Consider the following 16,016-nt stretch of genomic DNA (forward strand, 5'->3'; position numbering starts at 1 on the left):
CATTGCTCGTTATATAGCTTCCAAATTAATAAATAGTCCCAGTCCGTGATGAGTAGCTGAGAAAGGTATATGTATTGGCAACCACAACTTAAACGGGAATGAGATCACCTCATCTCTTACAAAGGCTTGTTCAAAGAGAGTAAGGGTTCTAATGGGAACAGCGCACGTAATTTGCGGTAGTGTAATTATGGTGAACTTCAAATTACAGCACAATGATGTGAGATTGTAAGGTATTACGAAAGGAGCCTAACCCTACATATAGTACAATTTTTTTTAGCTCAAAATGCACCATTGCAGTCAAAATGTTCGCAAGGATGCATTTTGCTCTAAGAAAATACTGCTAAATGCACCAGAACATGAACAGGAGCAGCAAGCTGCTGCTCAGTCTTGCTGTGTTCTGTTCCTTAGATTCCCTGGTAGGTTTTGTTGTGCCAAATTACACCTAATTACACAAATAGGCACAATCATGTAATTTAAATTACTTTTGCGTCAAAAGAGTAACAAATAATTACGTCAACATCATTTATTTTAAAACTATTTTTATTAATTTTGTAAACGAAAACAAAACTTGAAAAAACACACAAGCAGTACATGGCTTCACTTTAAGAAAAGGAGAAATTCCTGTCATATAACAGGACAGTACAGAGAAAAAACAAAGTGTACATGACTGAACTGAAATATCAAATGCAACGTTATACCAGCTAGGAGTACAATAGTACATTGGAGTCAAGTATATAGTAAATTACAGCTATACAAGCTTGGCTACCAGAATCACAATGCCAGAGTACCAAGAGCTCATGCATCATCCCTCCCTGTCCAAACCCTCCCCCTAGCCAAAGACTTTCTTCTCTACAAATTTATTGAGAAAATACCCCCATAACATGGTCGCATCCGAAGCACCCTCAGTGGTTCAGGCAATATGCATATGCATTTCCTTAGTCACACCCATTCCAGGAGAACCTACTGCCATATGGACACCAATGACACAGGGGTACCCAACGATTCAATGGCCACTCACCATTTGGCCAATAACAGGGCAAGTTGGGCCAGCTTTCAGGGAATCTGGCTGGCGCCCCCCCTAGGTTTCATCACCACCCCCAAGTGGCCAGCCAATGGGGTCAGAGGAACTGCAAAATACTTTGCCTCCACTATTTTAGGCATGGCATCCCTCAAAAATTCCTGAATCACATCGCAATCCCAGGCCAAATGTAAAAAGGTGGTCTCCCACTCCCCACAAGATGCACATTGAGCTTTCCTCATCGGGTCCATCCTGTTCAAGCGCCTAAGGATCATGTAAAGTGCAATGCAGGAAATTAAAATGAATATGTTTAAACCTATGGTTGCAGGACACCCTCCTCACCAACCCAAACGTGTGCTCCCAGTCAGCATCCTCAATGGGCTCCCCTAGCTCACATCCCAGGCCCCCTGGGAAACATATGTTGCATTCACCATGTCACCCTGTATTGCCTTGTAAAATAAGGAGATGAGATGTCTCCCTATCGCAGCAGTCCACCCAGCATCGGGGAGGGTGGAGGAGTTGCAGAAAAACCAGTCCACACCTTCTGCACAACACTCTCCAGCTTGGAAAAATGAAGGAATTTACCTTTCAAGCCTCCTGAAATGTAAGAAAAACTTCCCCTGGGTACAGGTCGCCCGCCTCCATGCAACCCCCTGCCCTCCATAGAGCCATAGACATATCCCCATCAATTGCCCTAAATGGAGGGAGTTCCCCAAGACGAAGCTTCCTGTTAAAGGTCTTGTGTAACACCTTCCCCACCACTTCCTCCCATATCCTTGCAGTCTGCCATACCATGTACGGGACTGCATGCTCAGCTTGACCCCCCACATATGCAGGTGTGCAAGCGTATCACCTCCCTAGCATGTCAAAGAACAATCTCTTTTCCCAATTATCTGGCTCCACCAGCCACCGCAGCACGTGCTGCAGGTTGACTGTATAATAATGGGCCTGTTCATCTGGAATTACAATTTCCCCATCCTCCATGTCACGCTTAAGAATCAACAGTGCCATCCTACTATGCTGAGCTTGCTCAAACCAGAGAGATAAGTAAACTATCCAGTTTACGAAAGAAGTGTGGTTGGAGCGGAAACATGCCATTTTGGACCAGATAGAGGCAGTGAGGGAGAAAAATAACTTTGGTCCCAGCTGCCCTGCCTACTACCTATAAGAGGAGTCTATTGCAAAAAGCTACGGACCCTCAAGACCAGCTGCCACTCTGTTCTCATTCAGACATCGATACATAACATCAGAATGAGCGACCAATATACCCACGGCTCTTCAGCCCTCAGTTTTCCCAGCAGAGGTCAATCTCAGGCAACCAGGGCCATGGTACCCCAAACAGACCACCAAGAGGGAACACAAGTGATTTCCTGAGATTAATCCAAAGGCCAGAGACCTCACCAATGTTGTAGAGGAGCCCATTTGTATCTAGAGCACACACATACCAATGCATCTTCAGCATAGAGTGAGATTACATGACTGGAACCCACCACACAAATGCCTCACATCTGTTATTAACGTAAGGGAAATGCCGGTGGCTCCATGGTGAGGGAGAACAGGAGTGGTGAGAGGAAACAAACCGACCTCATGCCCCTTCCGACCACTCACCCCCCTAGAGGATACCACTGATCTTAACTTGAACCAAGGGGCTGGTGTACCTAGTTGCAAAAGACAGGGCTAAACCCCATCCCTCAAAGCACTGCCATCGGATAAAGCCATTGCACTGAATCAAATGCTTTTTCCAGATCATGGAAGACCAGTGTTAACTAACGATCATTGTCCACAGTTTTATGTAAGACATGCGTGAACCTCCAAAGATTAAAGGTGGTACTACATGCTGGCATAAAGCCACATTGGTCCTTTTGCCCCAAATCCTGGATCACTTCCTCCTGACATGACTCCAACAATTTGCATTGTATTTTGACATCTGTGTTGAGCATCCTGGGGAGTCTCTATGACAAAAGCTTAGCTGCATCACCCCCAGGCTTCAGTAGAAGGTAGATAATATCCTCCCTCACAGTGTGTGGAGGTATCATGTTTGCCCGTGCCTCCCGGAGGACCTCCAGCACCTTATCCTTAAGTGTGACATAGTATGTCTGGTAATATTCCCTTGGTAATCCATCCCTCCAAGGCCCTAGATCTATTGAAGGCCTGGATGGATGCCCCCATCTCGCTCTCCAAGTCCTCCAAGTTCTGCATGAGATCCACAGCCAATATTTGCAATTTCAAATCATCCAGAACAGCTTCAATCAGCCCAGGGGATTCCACCTCTCTTGCACGATACACCCCTTGGAGGTATCCCACGAAGACCACCAGAATGTCCCAATGACTAGTCACCAATTCAAACTTGAAGTATAGGAGGTACCTCCTGCTCCAGCCACAAAATCTATGGCAAAAGTTTACCGAATTTGTCCCACTCCCTGTGAAGACACTTATGGTATTACCTGATCATACACCTATCCAAAGATTTTCAGGTTGACTGCACCTCCTGCTGAGCTCGGAGCACCCCTTCCTGTACCTCCTGTGAGAACACCCCAGAGCCCTGGGGATCCACCAAACAATGCTCCTGCACTCACATAGTCTCTAAATGGCGGGGTACTCCTCAGGAGGTTTCTATGCAGGCCCCAAGCATGACCGCTTTGAGGGCCTCCAATCCACAGCCCTAGAGGCAGTGACCCCCGGTTACCATCCAAATAGCAAGTGAGGGATGCCACCAGTGCATCACGACACACTGTGTCTGTTAAGAGGTTTGGTGGCATTCACCAGCTGCGCACACGGTGCACATTTGAGCCCTATTGCATATTGAGTGGCACCGGCTCGTAATCAGAAAGAAACCGCCTCAGTTGTGTCACCGTCGCCAGGTTCTGCATGTCTATTCCACCCATGAGTATGTGATGCAGGTGACTATAAGTGTTGTGTGCCAAGGAGTGACATGTATACTAACAGTCATCAGGGTGAAGATCCTGCCAGATTTGGCAAAATCCTAGGTTACGCATAACAGCTGCGAGAGAAGGGGACATCAAGTTGGGCAATTGCTCCAACTCCATTTCCAGGATACAATTTGAATTCCCTGCCCATATTACAGTAGTCCCAACACTATGCTCCAGAAGATCGTGAATGCTATCATAAAACTGTTTATCATCAGCATCAGGCACATAAACATTGAGAAGTGTAATGGCCATGCCATCCAGTGTGCCCTGGACCAGGAGGTAATGCCCCTCTATATTTGGCTTGCTATAAGTGTGTTGAAAGGGTAACCCCGATGCAATTCAATTAACAACTCCCCAGGCATAGGAGGATTAGGTGGCTGAAATTAATTGCCCCCTTCCATTTCACACCCATCTTCTGGGCCTCTTCCCCCGGGAGATGACTTTCCTGCAGATTGGCTATCTGCTCCTTATGACGTCTGATGAATGAGTGAACACTGTACCTTTTAGGGTAACCCTTTATGCCTCAACATTCCTACTTAAAACAATTTGCAGTTTCAGCCATCAGAGTGTACAGTACATTTTGGACCGGCTGGACTCAGCCTCCTATGATCAATCACCTACATAGACCAACTCACCTACAGAACAGAGGCCCACATGCAGTGGAAGGGTTGTATGTCACTACAACGCAGGCTATTACCACGCGTGCCATTACAACACTGTTTTAACAATGCAAGTCATTACAGCGACTTGCTCTGTAAGTGCTGGATAGTGGAATAGTTAAATTTTCTATTCCATCTCCAGCCCACGTTACAGTAGGGAAGGTGTTGGAATAGAAAATTTAACTATTCACTATCCAACAGTGCCCTCCAGCGCAAATAGTTGTAATGACTTGCATTGTAAAAACAGCGTAGTAATGGCAGCGCGTGGTAATGCCTGTGTTGTAAAGGCTGCTCACCAGTGGAAGCAACACGTGCACTCCAAAATGAGTAGGAGTACCAAACAATGCAACAGCCCCAACTTCCCTCCACCTCGGACAGATGGTATAACAACAACAACGCACACCGCATGTTCATCAAATATCATGCTTTTAAGACCCACAGCCTAAACCCACCACCCACAAACATGGCCTACCACCTTGAGTAGAGAAGAGGCACTCATAGCCCCATTAAGAGTACAAACCCATACCAATCCCCCCTTACAGTCATCTACACCACACACGCATCACCATGCAATAACGTTACAATTAACACAGCCTCACTGTGCCATTGCCCAAAATCTCAGGAAAACAATAAGAGAAGACAGAAGGAAGAACATGTGGAGAAAGTGCAAGAAACCAATGCAATGAAAATATACACATTCAAGTGACAAAGACACCCATTACCTTGCTCGGCACCTGAAGCTGTCACAAATCCCACAGGACAGCCTCAACGTCCTGGGGCACCAGTGCCATGGTAATGCTCACAAAAAACCCCACTACCTAACATCTATTTAAAGATTGCTAATCGTCACTGAAGTACATAAAGACACGAGTCACATAACCCGCCAAAAAAACACATGAGTTTCAGAGCAATTTTTAAACAAGATAAGAAATAACAAATGATATTTTATGAAATAAATTACATTTAATTTATTGTATTAATTCACAAAAAGCATAGTAATATATAGTAGATAAATATAACATAGAAGAAGATGCCCAGGCACAACAAACACACTACACAGCAATCATTCAATCAGACCAATACATACTCAATTATTCGCATATACCAAAACATTCTGCATATACCCAACAGTCTCACAAAATGACACAGCGCGGAGCTTGGCCTTGACCTACAGGAACCCCTTCCTTGATCTCTTAACTTACTTAGTGTATTCCGGGTAGATAGAGATTCTGTGATTGTAAAAAAGTGCAGAGTTCATCTCTCGGGCAGCACCTAGGATACAGTCTCTAACTTTACAGTTCAGAATCCTGGCAATGATAACCTGTGGTGGAGCCCCGGGCTTAGGGAGGCCACCAGTGCCCTATGCGCCTGTTCAATCGTGAAGAGAGGGGACAAACCAGCCGGCTTTAGCACCTCGTAGATCCAGTGCTCGCCAAATGCTTTAGTCTCACTTCCTTCAGACTGCTCCAGAAACACAAGAAAACAGAGACTAATGCAGTGGGATCTGTCCTCTGCATCCTCGACATGCGCCTCAAGGGTCCCAACTCCGGAGGTGACCTCAGCTATCTGTTTTTTTCAGTTCAGCAACCTCAGACTGGAGTTCATAAATGGAGCCCTTCATGACCTGTACCTTATCAGAGACCTTTTGGAGGTCAGCTCAGAGGACGTTGACCTGAATCATCACTGTCTCAATCTTTCCCTCAATGAAAGCCCTGGAGCCATAAATTGCCACTAGCTGCTCTGCCCTGGATGGCTCCTCAGAAGATGAACCAGGCTTCAAATCCTCCCTGGGTCCACCCTATTGCATCTGCCACTCTGAAAGGAGGACCATCTTGGTGTACTTCTCCATGGTGTAGCCCTGTGAGGGGGGTGTCTTCTTGTTCCTCCCCATAGAAGGGGCTTAGTGGGAACCCAAGATTTTCCCCACTTCAAGTCAAAAGGGGTGGCAGACACACCACCCTGGTGGGCGCTAAAGTCCCTTGACAGAATTGCGCCACCTGGACATCATTCGTTCCCCAGCTCTAAAAGAAAGAGTGGGAGGGGGCCAAAAAACACAAGCCCACCCAGAGCAGCTCCCACAGTCACAGGATGAACCTCAGCCAAGGCCCCCTAATGAACACTGTCCCAGGGGTGCATGGGTGAGGAGGAACCACAACTTGAATACTCAGGTCAGAAGGCCCCTGCTGAGTCCAGGAGCAAGGTCACCACCACAAACGGGCTCCAATGGGGGTGGCAGGCCGTGTCAAGGCCAAGATGAATATGAGACCTCAGTAGTACGTATGCTCCCTAGGGGCTACAAAAACAACAGCTCAGAAAGTATGTGTGGTATTCTGTAGTTATCCTCTCTATGGTAATGTCCTTCATTACCTGTCTTTTACTTGTATGCTTTTGCTAAGAATTGGTATTAGAATGTGCTTATGTCATAGTGCATCTGTGGAAAGGCTTGTCATTACTTGAAACTGTGTGTCAGTAAAAGACTGTGGATCCTAGTTGGTGGATGGTATCTTCTTTATATAATAAACCTGCAATTCACAGTCACCTTGAGTTTGGAGTTTTCTTCAAAAATCCAACAGATTGCACCTGGTTGAACCCACTGCATCGCAGCAGGCTCCCCCACACATCAGAGTGGCAGGTCCTGCAAGTGTCCGTGGGGTCCAGCCATACAACACCATCCTATCGCATCAGCGTGGCATATACCAATGGAGAAGCAGCCCGGAACTGCTGCACACTATCCAGGGTAGAAGTTCACAACAATCTGACTTCCTCTGAAGAGCACACCCTCCACGGTCTTCCAATGCATGGCACAACCCCGGGAAGCAGGGTATCCTTAAGGCCAGCCACTGGTGCAGAGCGCAGCTATCATGCACAGCCCGGCGATGATCGAACATATGCAGGCACAGGTAGGGAGGCCCTGCTGCAAGATCGCAAGCCAGGGCAGGGGGCTCCTGCACCCCCTCCCCCAATGCCACACCCTGCTAGTTGCCCGCTTTGATGTGGTAATGCCCGGTAAGCATAGAGCCCAGCACCGCCAGCAGCCAGGCACACAAGGCTGCGGCTACAGCTCCTCCACAGGCCACAGCTCTGCAGGCAACGAGGACAAGCTCCAATCCTATCACTGCCTGCCCACCCAAGGCACCAGGGTAGTGCGGGGGGAAACAGCTAGCAGGGGCGAAATGCTGTGGATTTCGCAGGAAATCACCAGGGCCATGAGGAGCCTCTTAGAAGTACGTCCTGCCAGTCATTTTGTGTTCTCACACCCTTTCTTCTACATAATTATCTTTGTATCTTACTCGGCAGTGTAGGTCTCTTACGTCCCCCTTCTATTGGAGAGATGTGGGAATAGTTGGGTCTTTGTGGAGTTTATTTAGAATTGTGTTTAAGAGCTCCAGTTTTTTAGATATATTTTCAGTTTGTACAAAGTAGGACATCCCTTTCACATCTCAGTTTGTAAAATAATAAAAAAGTTAAGGGCCTATGCACATCTTCATTCAGAGGGGTTTTGCATAGGTGTGATCAATTATGTAATATTTTTTGCAAAATTTGGCAAAGTTCCATGATAATTTTGGGAAATTATTTGAATTTATGCTTTTATTACGATATGTGTTTTTCAATGATCTTGCATGATTTTTTGAGAAAGAGCGACATGCTCAAAAAAGTCTCACGAGATTTGAGCAGACGATTCGTTTAAGCTGCTAATGACTCTTAGCAAGACATTCTGTGCGGACAAGCATTGCATTGGCACATTGTGAGATTTTTATTTTAGTGACGTGCATGCTCGCTACAAAAAAAGCCACAAGAATGAGATTTTTTGTTTTTAAATCATGAACTTTTTGCTTTGCAGATTGCAAATGTTGCGATGTTGTGAATATTGGCAGTGTACATACAATTTTGCACTGGCCTAATGATTATTTAATCAAGCACTAACTTAATATGCCGAGTACCCTCAAAGTAACTGTATGTAGGATCATTTTATATGTGACCTGAACGATGCTGGAACTCGCGCAACCAATATTATTTCAACATTCATATACGATTTTCAAAACGAAAGTGTCATTTGCACCAATGTACCATTTATTGAAATATGACTACATGCTGTAAACTGCAAAGAACACTATGGTATAAAATGGACCCTACTACAAAACAACGTCAACTTTTTTTAGCAACACGGCAATAAGTGCAGAGTATCATAAAATATATGCAAAAAGGAATTCATTGGGGCTTATGAAATACAGTCAAAGATTTCCAGATCCGGTAGGTGAGGAAAAGACAAGGTTGAGTGTCTGTATTCTAGTGAATGCTCTTCACAGAACTGTGAGAGCATCCATCCAGTGGGAGCATCCATCTTAAAAAGGCTTACAGATGGCATCATTGATAGTTATGTTGAAACCGACGGAAAAAAGGGACTACAATTCCTATGGTATTTTAAGAGTGATCCTGATTTTGAAATTCTTTAATGAGAACACCCTTCATGATATTTTATTATATTTAGCAATTATATACCTCTGTAGAGAAACACTCTACAATGTATTGCTTTCAGCTGTCTGTTCTATTCTAACATATCCTTCTTAAATTATGATGCAGAGTGGTTCATCTGTTATATTTCCATCTTCTTGTCTAGTTTGGGTAACTTTTTAAGACATGTTAACATTTGCAAGCTGCAGATATTTTGGCAAAAGGAGAAGCAATATGCAAATTTGAATCCGTGCTAGGAACAATAGCCCTGAGGCAGCTGATACTTCCTACATGAACCACTTTGCATCCACCATCCTGCTCTTCTAATATAGGGCTTATGACTTTTGGCTGCCATCGTATTAAACTGAAATGTCGTTTAATTGGTGGGTGTCAGTGATTTAGCCAAGAGAAATTACAGGCCTTATTACCTCACTCGCAGTGCTATTAGGATTTTGATTTTGGAAGTGATTAGTGTCAGTTTTATACGCCTTCTAGTAGTTTATGTCAATTAAAATAGAAATGTTATTGTAACTATTTGCGGTACTCTATATATAGCTATTATATTTTGCAGTTTGAAACAACTGAAAAGAGTTACAAAACAGCTGATGCTGAGATCCATAGTGAATATGGCTGCACGCCTGCAAAGAAAAGCATGGATTACTGGGAGTATTCATAAACTCACATTGCTGCACATGACAGTCAATTGAGTCAACAGTTTGTTGGGGGAATATGGGATTATAGGAGCTATAGAGAAACGCTTTGTTCACATGTACTATGTAAAGATTTAGATAAATGTAAAATATAAATGTGCGTATTATAGGTTGTCCAGCAAAAGGAACTTACAGGGTCGTCCCATATATGGCCTAGAGTAGCTCAGTGCCCCCTACACAACCTCCCGAAATCTAAGGGACATGGTGAAGGATTGCCCACCATTATAGAACAGGAATAAAACCAGCCCATTAACAGGCTGTGTGGGGGCTAGCAAAGCCACACTTCTCGGACACTGGTGTCCAAGAGTGGAGTTTGAGTGAGATCAGTCTGGTAACGTGGAAAGATTATCAGCAGGTACTAATGAGGGAATGGCTTCAGGAGGCTGTAAATTATGCTAGCACTACCATCACATACGACATTTCCCCTTATTATAGGAAGTATTCCGTACTAAAACTTTCAATGCATACTGGTCTCAAAAATCTATGTCCTTCTTTAAGTACCCTTTAAAGCCTTATAAAGAAAAAGATATTCCCAATCCCCATGTAGTAAGATTTAAAGTTCAGGCTCTGTCCAGCAAGATTATGATTCAGCATACCAGGACCTAATTGGCAATCCCAATGTTCCCCTCCCAAGATAGATTGGAAATGGAAATGTTAAACTGTTCCCAAGGGAATACTTAGCGGGGTACATACTTAGCATTAGCCTACTAGCAAATGGCTCTGCAGGTGTTTACCCTTAATGAGGTGTGAAAACTGCTCCCAAGGCAGACACAATGGCTTCTGTCTTTTCACAGGAAGTCCTTGGTTTGAGATATTTGACATAGGCCCTCTGTATAACTTTTGACATCTGCCCAGTGCGAAGGGTGTGGTCTCAAAACCAGTTTGGTGTACCTAAAGCGGAGGGAACTGCTTAACAGCGTGGCTGCTAATGGTTTTCCCCTCCTGTGCTGATCCTAATCGAACCCCATTGTTCATGACGAGCTCAGCTCCCACTGTGCCTCATGTCGAGCTGAGCTCGTCAAGAGCATGGAAGGGTTAAGCACACCCCTTGCTGGCACACAAGCCACCTGTGGTGTTCAGCATATTTCTTATTTGTATCTTATAATGTCCTCTCTCTTTGTTATTTATGGTTTGGAATGTTAGTATTGTCATGAACCTCGATTAGATGTAATTCTGTATTGGAATGTAAGAGCACAGAGGATTCGAACATCTCATCTGTCAGTTGGTGGCAATCCTCTTGGCCTTTTTGACCTATTTACTTGTTTTGTCAAATAAAATTTTCTCTTCAAACTACATGCTGTGGAACCCATCTTTACAATTGGCGACGATCTTGGGACCTTGAGCAGCTGTCTTGGGGCAAGCTGATTCTCCATTTCCAGCAAGCTTGTGCAGGCTGAGTTTTCCTGGCAAGTTTCCATTCATAGTGTCTTCAAGTTTTCAAGGTATTGTCTCCTTGTTGTCTATCTAGGGCTCAGAGGCATTTTTTTTAGGTGTAAGCCACCTGTCTCTCCATGTTTATTCACATCTCGAGCATATTTTCAAGCTTGTTTACTTCCTGATAAATATCTCCGGTTTTGTGCCAAACTTTCAACATATGTCGTTTTACGTTCAGGACTGCCTACTGCCTCCACCAGTGTTAATTTCCACTACATCTGTTACTTATGTCAACTATTCCAAGAGCACAGGTCTGCAATAAAAACTAAAAAGATTACTGCACCAATAGCCGCACATTTTATTGAACATGGTCATACTGAGAATGATTTCAAATGGTTCATTCTAGAAAAGGTTAAAATAAGTAAAAGAGGAGGTAATATTCAGTCTGTCCGCAAATTGCATCAACAATGGTATATATCATACCTTAATACTGTTAGGAGAGGTCTTAATTCGAAAGAAGAATGGGAACGCATCATAGGAACAGACTGATTATTCTATGCAGAACTCTGGCTCTGCGTAGTTTTATTCTCTCCTGTACCTTTAAGTAATCATGATATCAATGAGTACTGGTGATTGCTGTACATCTTTTATGGAAGTGCATATATAGTCATGTAGAGCACTATATCTAAATTGGCAATGTCGGCTACTGCCACTTATGTGGGTTATTTCTGGAATGTATCGAGTCCCATTAGCATGTTCCAGTCTATCCCTACGTTACATTTTGGCATTTGTTGTTTGAATATGTATATGTGTCACTCTATACTGTCTATGCGCTATTAATTTGAAAGTGCATGGGCTAGCATTATTTATGATACAGATTTTCTGTTACCATACGGTTATGGGGCTTTTTCTGACATATCGATACTACCATTTAACATGTGCTAATTAAATAAAATCGTTTGATTTATTATTTTGAATTAGCCCGTTTATTTATTTGATATGGATCCCTTATTAATTTGATATGGATTGTGCCCGTGATTATGTTTAAAAGTGATATAGGTAGGCATTTAGTGGTCTAGTTGTTACTTTTGTGTTAGATTAAACCAGAAGTAGGCATTGTTCGTATTACGGAAGTGCCTTTGTGATCATGTACCTAACCCGGAAGTGAGAGGGAGTGATCGCGGTGATTGTTCCCACGCTACAAATCAGAGTATATTGTAGATTTTCCTAGTTATTATGACGGAAAGTCTTAATTTTATTAAAGACACGGAGGCGAGTATTATGCTTTCTTATCTTGCATTTTATTCAATAGCAGCCAAGATAAGTGTAAGAAACTACAGTTCCCAGAGGGCCAGGCAACAACTGGGCCATGGGAATGAGAAAAAACGAGAGTATAGCAACCAATCAGCAGTCACATTATAGACAAGAGAACACACTGACTGCGCAGCTTCCTCTTTTCGCTGAGAGCCAGTCAGATAACAATAGAAAATAAAGGAAATATAGCCATAACCAGAAGGAACGCCAAAGTCCATGAGCAGAAATCCTTAATCACTGGGATCCAGAGCCAAAGTCCAACGAAAGGTTCTGAAGAAGGAGCTGGAAGGACCGGAGGGGAAATCCAAGCAGGAGATGAACGGAGCCGTTGGAGAGTAAATCTTCTATGATGAGGCAGGCGGCAAGGCCGGATTCGCTGTTGGGAGGGGGAACACATGTTAATAGTGTAGCGGCGGGATAATACTCGCCTCCGTGTCTTTAATAAAATTAAGACTTTCCGTCATAATAACTAGGAAAATCTACATTTAATGGCAAGACCGGAGGCTCCCATTATGCTTGTTCAAAGCAAATCAATAACATCAGAAGCAACAGAATGAATAGGCTTACAGTAAAACATGCGGAAAATATTGTCATTGGACCAATCTGCTGATCTAAGTATGTCCTCTAAACGGGAGCCAGCCCAAAAGGCCTTAGAAGCCATGGCTCCTCTAGCCGAGTGTGCTCCGAAAACAGAGACATCAATACCGGCAAGGGACATAACCCAGCGAATCCACCTGGCAAGGGTAGAGGAGGAAACCGGGAGGTGGTGTTTACGAAAGGAAATGAGGAGTTGGGAACAACAGAGCGTTATGAGATGAGCTGTCTTTTGTTCATACATTTTCAAACATTGACCCACACAAAGTTGGGGTTGATCGGGAAAATAGGGATAAAAAAACAGAGTCTAAATTAGTCTTCGTGCGCCTGTGAATCTGGAACAGCACCCCTGTAGGGGAAAATTGGCGAGAAGAGACATCCAGAAACTCTTTTGATAGACACCAAGCAAAGTAACATAGTAAGTTTGGCCGATAACATTTTGAGAGACAAAGCAGAATTACAGGGCATCCTCTTTTGATAGACACCAAGCAAAGTAACATAGTAAGTTTGGCCGATAACATTTTGAGAGACAAAGCAGAATTACAGGGCCAATTCAAAAACAGTTTAAGTACAACAGAAACATCCCATAAAGAGGTATACTTAGCCAACGGTGGTTTTGAGCATCGAACACCTTTGAGGAGGCGACAAATCAGAGGATGAGCGCCTACAGGTTTCCCGTCAATTTGTGTGTGATTGAGGGAAATAGCCGAGCGATAGAGGTTCACAGTGCGATAGGCTTTTCCAGCGCTGGCTTGAGAAGCCAGGAAGTTGATAACAAAACCTAGAGGGGCTGAAAAGGGATCAAGAGACCTTTCCAGACACCAGCTTGCCCAAAGAGACCAGGCGGATTTGTAGGCTTTGGATGTGCCTGGAGCCCAGGCTTGGCTGATAAAGTGAGCAGCCTCTTGTGAAATGAGGACGTTAGAAGGGGGAGGCCGGAAACTTTCCAAGCCGACAGAGTGAGGGAGTTGTCCAAGATCAGACTGTGACGCTCGCCCCGAGGGTTGAGAAGAAGATCGTCGAAGGATGGCAGAAGTACAGGAAAATCCATCGCCATCTCCAGAAGAACAAGGAACCAGATTTGAGCTTGCCAGAAGGGGGCTATTAGTACTAGAGAAGTTTCCTGAGGGCGAACTTGCGCCAGCACTCTGTTGATCATTATGAAAGGAGGAAAGGCATAATTGAGTTGACAAGACCAATCCTGGAGGAAAGCATCCGTGGCTAGAGCTAGGGGGTCTGGACGCCAGCTGAAAAACTGGGGCAAATGTGAATTGAGGCGAGAAGCAAAGAGATCGATGGAAAAGGGACCCCATAAAAGAGAAAGAGAACGAAAGACGGAGGGACAAAGCCTCCAGTCGCTGGAGTCGCGCAGGAACCTGGAGTGCCAATCTGCCACAGAATTGAGGTCGCCTGGAAGGTACTCCACTGTCAAGGAGAGATGATGAGCTAGGCAATATTCCCATAGGCTTTTTGCTAAATCTGCTAGAGGCTTGGACTTGGTGCCGCCGGGATGATTTATGTAGCGAACCGCAGAAACATTGTCCATGCGTGAGAGTATGGAACAGCGGATCCTGTCTTTGGAAAGACTTTTGATCGCAAAGGAACCAGCAAGCATCTCTAAACAATTTATGTGCAGTCTGGACTCCTCTTTTGACCATGCTCCTCCAGTTGAGATTGGACCACAGCGGGCGCCCCAACCTGATAGACTGGCATCGGATTCTAAAACAAGATCTGGGGATGTGGCGAAGATAGTGCGCCCGTTCCACGCATCTAAATGGTCTATCCACCATTGCAGTTCTGTGCAGGACTCCTGGTCTAGAGCGATGACGTCTGAATAAGCTAGACCTTGGCGAAGGTGCCTGATCTTTAAGCGTTGAAGGGCCCGATAATGCAGAGGGCCCGGAAATATCGCCTGAATAGAGGAGGAAAGAAGACCGACAATCCTGGCCAGAGATCTGAGGGAAATGACAGAAAGATGGAGCACAGAGGCGATCTCCGCCTTGATTTTGGAAATTTTGGAAAGGGGAAGGCGTAAAGACGCCGCTACCGAGTCCACAAGGAAGCCCAGAAATTCCATGTTCTGAGAGGGGACCAGAGAAGATTTCTCGAGGTTCACAAGGAAACCCAAGTCCTGAAGAAGACACTGAGTGGTTTGGAGATCTGCAAGGAGACCCTGTTTGTCCAGATTCAGGATAAGAATATTGTCTAAGTAGATTATGAGTCTGATACCAAGGGAGCGATGAAAAGCGACCACCGGCTTCAGAAGTTTTGTGAAGCACCATGGTGCAGAAGAGAGACCAAAGGAAAGAGAGGTGAAACAATAGGTCACTCCTGACCACTGGAATTGAAGGAATTTCCAATGAGATTGGTGGATAGGAACTGTAAGATAGGCATCTTGAAGATCCAAGCGGACCATCCAATCGTTCGGCCGAAGGGTATCCCTCAGATGAAGGATTGTCTCCATTTTTAAAGTGGTTGAACCATTTTAGGTTTATGACAGTGTGTAATTTCTTGTTTTTCTTTTGGACTAGAAAAATGGAGCTTAAAAAGCCTGGAGAGTCGTAGGGAAAAACTCGGATGGCTTGTTTCTGTAAAAGGGACTGCATCTCGGTTGAGATGAGGTTTGCCATGTGGGAAGAGAACAACAGAGGAGGAGGGAAAGAGGTCTGGACAGGAGGAGAGTAAGACTCTATAAGATAGCCTTGAACTGTGTTGAGGACCCACGGGTCTACACTTATGGACTGCCATTTTGGAAGAAACAGTTTTAATCGACCCCCGACAGGAGGGAAAGAAGAAAGGCTTACCTTGTTGATTGGAGTTGGTGTTGCGATAACCTTTGCGCCCTCTGCCGCGGAAACCACGTCCTCTTTGTGGATAAAACTGCGGCTTGTATTCTTGGGAGTTGTTGTAAGAACCTTTGGAGCCTTGATTGTAGGGACGGCCAGAAGAGCGACCCCTGCCTCGT

This window comes from Lissotriton vulgaris, chromosome 1_1, assembly GCF_964263255.1.
Source record: "Lissotriton vulgaris chromosome 1_1, aLisVul1.2, whole genome shotgun sequence".
Lineage (NCBI taxonomy): Eukaryota > Metazoa > Chordata > Amphibia > Caudata > Salamandridae > Lissotriton > Lissotriton vulgaris.